This window comes from Odontesthes bonariensis, chromosome 18 (genome assembly GCF_027942865.1).
Source record: "Odontesthes bonariensis isolate fOdoBon6 chromosome 18, fOdoBon6.hap1, whole genome shotgun sequence".
Lineage (NCBI taxonomy): Eukaryota > Metazoa > Chordata > Actinopteri > Atheriniformes > Atherinopsidae > Odontesthes > Odontesthes bonariensis.
The window spans coordinates 20,544,279-20,548,337 of NC_134523.1; the positions used below are offsets into that span (position 1 = coordinate 20,544,279).

At 36.2% G+C, this 4,059-nt stretch overlaps 1 long non-coding RNA gene across 1 annotated transcript; it reads right to left on the reverse strand.

Annotated features, from left to right (window-relative positions):
• Positions 1–416: 416 nt before the first annotated feature.
• On the reverse strand, positions 417–1,708 carry LOC142368062 (uncharacterized). The gene is made up of 3 exons (XR_012767237.1): positions 1,628–1,708; positions 1,034–1,089; positions 417–921 (listed from the first exon to the last, which is right to left on the reverse strand). It is a non-coding gene; the product is annotated as an uncharacterized LOC142368062 (long non-coding RNA).
• Between the last annotated feature and the right edge of the window lie 2,351 nt (positions 1,709–4,059).

Below are 4,059 nucleotides of genomic sequence, written 5' to 3' on the forward strand. Positions count from 1 at the left end.
AAGTAGGGGCTGTTGATGAAGAAGATGTAGTTGTTGATTCAGGAACTGTGGTAGATGTTGCTCCAGCTGTGGTAGTTGTTGGGATAGCTGTGGTTGATGTTACTCCAGCTGTGGTAGTTTCTGAAGTAGGGGCTGTTGTTGAAGAAGATATAGTTGTTGATTGGGGAACTGTGGTTGATGTTGCTCCAGCTGTGGTAGTTTCTGAAGTAGGGGCTGTTGTTGAAGAAGATGTAGTTGTTGATTGGGGAACTGTGGTTGATGTTGCTCCAGCTGTGGTAGTTGTTGAAGTAGGGGCTGTTGTTGAAGAAGATATAGTTGTTGATTGGGGAACTGTTGATGTTGCTCCAGCTGTGGTAATTGCTGAAGTAGGGGCTGTTGTTGAAGAAGATGTAGTTGTTGATTGGGGAACTGTGGTTGATGTTGCTCCAGCTGTGGTAGTTGCTGAAGTAGGGGCTGTTGTTGAAGAAGCTGTAGTTGTTGATTGAGAAACTGTGGTTGATGTTGCTCCAGCTGTGGTAGTTGTTGGGACAGCTGTAGTTGATGTTGCTCCAGCTGTGGTAGTTTCTGAAGTAGGGGCTGTTGTTGAAGAAGATGAGGTTGTTGATTGGAGAACTGTGGTTGATGTTGCTCCAGCTGTGGTAGTTGCTGAAGTCGGGGCTGTTGTTGAAGAAGCTGTAGTTGTTGATTGAGAAACTGTGGTTGATGTTGCTCCAGCTGTGGTAGTTGTTGGGACAGCTGTAGTTGATGTTGCTCCAGCTGTGGTAGTTGCTGAAGTAGGGGCTGTTGTTGAAGAAGATGAAGTTGTTGACTGGGAAACTGTGGTTGACATTGTCCCAGGAGTGGTAGTTGTTTGGGCAGCTATAGTTGATGTTGCTTCAGTTATGGTAGTTGCTGAAGCAGTGGTTGATGACTCTGCTATGCCTAAAGTTTTTTTGCAAATATTATAAAGAGTTATTGTAAATTTAAACTTTGATTCCATTCAACATATAATTTTCAAGTAAAGCTTGTTTTCATAATACATGTTTAAACTTACCAGCATGCAGAAGTAATACGGCCAAAATCTTGATCATCGCCGTGGGATATCTCCTCCTGTTTTAAAGATACAATCATTAATTTGAATTAATCCATTGTCCATGTTGATAACCAAATAGTCACATATTTACCAGTCTTTAAATTAACGGTTTAATTCATTTTAATTACCAAACTAAATAACATTTGCGGCATATTATTAAATGGAGTACTTTTTTCTAACTTAAATTAATGCATCATTAAGACAAAAAATTGCTGCTTATCTCTCAAGATTTTCACCATGTACTTAGATCTCAGCAGGTTATATTTCATTCTTAGATTGTTTGCCATTCCTAATGTAACACAGGTGTATTTTTTTAATTAATAAACATTTTATGATAAAAGAAATCTCGATATTTTTCATCTTTGACCTCTTTTTCTAGATTTAAAAACAGAAGAATACTTATCTAAACCTATATAATCATTTACGTTTCGGAATATTGGGTGAGGATAACAAAAACAAGTTATATTGTCTAATCACTGACAGAGAGACAAAGAAAAAAAACACAAACAACAACAAGTTCCAATGACTGATACCAGTCAGTTAAGCAGTACTTACAGATTTTGTCTGGCCATCATATGTCTTCGATGCAGTTACTGAAATTCTTATGAAGACTGATGCTCTGTTCGCTGTTTGATTGGAACTGTTGTCCAGTGTCAGAAAGAAGCTTTTATAGCCACACAGTGTCGGTGTGATGGCGTCGGGTTCGAACAAGCATGTTTTCTGTATGGATGACTAATATTGTCAGTACATATTCATTTTAGGTGTGGTCACCTCTTTCAAAGTTTTTTCATTTCATCCTTTTTAAATTGGTGCGTGCTTTGTGAGTCAAACAGGTTTTGATGCATTTCTTATATTGTTTCACACAAGTACATGACGTTTGATTTGTGATGTTTTTGCAATAGCATGGGACCAAGTTTTGGTTGAGCTTTTTTATGTATTTATCTTAATCTTTCAGTTCATTAAGATTCTAAGTAGTATACTTATTATCATAAAAGGTTAGAGTTAGAGTTAGAGTTAGAGTTAACCCTAACTAAAGATTTAAATTTTTAGAGTTAACCCTAACCCTACACAAATGTTTTGCAAATATTCATTATTTCACATTACATTATTTTTGTACATTTTGGTCTTAGGCACACCAGACCAAAGCAATTGTTGTATGCTTGTTTAATGCATTAATAAAAGAAAAAAGGGCAGAGCTGTAGTCAAACAGCTGTATTTGAATTAGGTGTTTTTTTGTCACTAATGTTAACAAATAAAACATTGTATGTGATCACATGTCAACAGAAGCATACATTTTTAACCTTAAAAAGTCAATAATATCAAAGTTGTTTGTTCTAAGATTAGTTTAAGCGAGCAAGTAACCAATCAAATTTTTTTTTTCCATTATTATAAGTCCACACTTAACATGGAGAAGCAGCATTTAGCTGTTATGCTGCAAACAAGTGGAACAAACTGCCAGGGGAGATTAAACTTTCACCAAATGTAGACATTTTTAAATCCAGGTTAAAAACATTTCTTTTCTCATGTGTCCATGCATGAAATCTGCACGATATTTTATCTAGACTGTTGCTTGCTTATAATCATTTTGATTCATTTTAATTATTTTATTTGTTTCTCTTTATATTCTTTCAAGTATTTTTAATGCTTCTTCCACTCCTCGCTGCAATGCTTTTATTTTATGTAGAGCACTTTGAATTGTTTTGAACATGAAAAGTGCTATTCAAATGAATTTGACTTGACTTGACTATTGTTGGAAAACATCTGTTTTAAACCTTTGAATATTAGTATTTTACTTTGTATCCCCTGTAAGATCTGTGTGAAGCGACAAGCAAGTCTGCATGATGACTGCAGAGGAATGCAATGCAGAGAATCTGACGCACAGCACTGAACTGTGACATCAAGAGACACATGTTTCACATTTATATATACACAGTCATACATGTCATATGGATCTGTTCTTTTCCATAATATTTCATTCTGTGACGCAGTAAGGTTAAACTATAAATGTCAGTGCTAATCTTGAAAAAAATTCATCAATGGTTTTTTTTCTGTTTATTATGCAAAGTCTGCTCAAGAAAAAAAGAACTTGAAATAAAAAATCTTAATGCTTATCTGGAGATTTAACCTGTTACATTATTTGACAGTTTATCTTTTATACAATTCTTATTCATTCCTGAACCAAAACACATTCTAAGTCTGCTACTGGGTTATGTTTTCACAGGAAGCGTTCATACTGTATGCCTCTGAGACTTTAAACCCTGGACAGCACAGTACCAAGTCAAGGTTTGCATCCAAGTTTCCTGGGAAGACTTCACAAAGTCTTTGACAGATGACAGTCATCGTGTAATGCTCACATTATGAGTTGCATATGTGGAGGTAGCTGTGAGGATTTTTATCTGCTGCATGTTCAGGCATCATCGCAATTTCTCTCTTTCTAACCATATCCCTTTGTTTTCCAGAGATAAAATGCCTATTTTCGCTTCAGGGTGAATGACTAGTAGATATCATTTTAAAATTGAGGTGTTGGTGGCGATTTTGACGGTTAAGTGATCTCTGCATGTTGATCCTGAAAAACTTAATCTCTGTCCAAGTGAGGGTGGGACCTAATGAAGAAATGAGATTTTCACTTTTTTCACTGGTTTACAACAAAATCAGTTAACAGTCGGATGGAATGTTAGAAGTGTAGCAGAGAAGGAGACGTGGCTGAAATCTCCAGAGATTACCTTAAATCATCCAGGTGTTGTGTTTGTAGCCTGGCAACAACTGTGATAGCACATACAGCATCATCAGTAGCAAAGAGCAATATAAACAAACAGCTTCCAAAATAACACAAAAGAGCTAACACTGAAGATAATATGGGTGGAAACTCTCAGTCACCAATTACGTATCTGTGGCAGAGAGGCACTCCTTTAAGTAACATGCCACAGATCACATCATATGTTGTTATCAAGCAGTCCTTTAATCTTGCCACCCTTTTTGCATGCAAT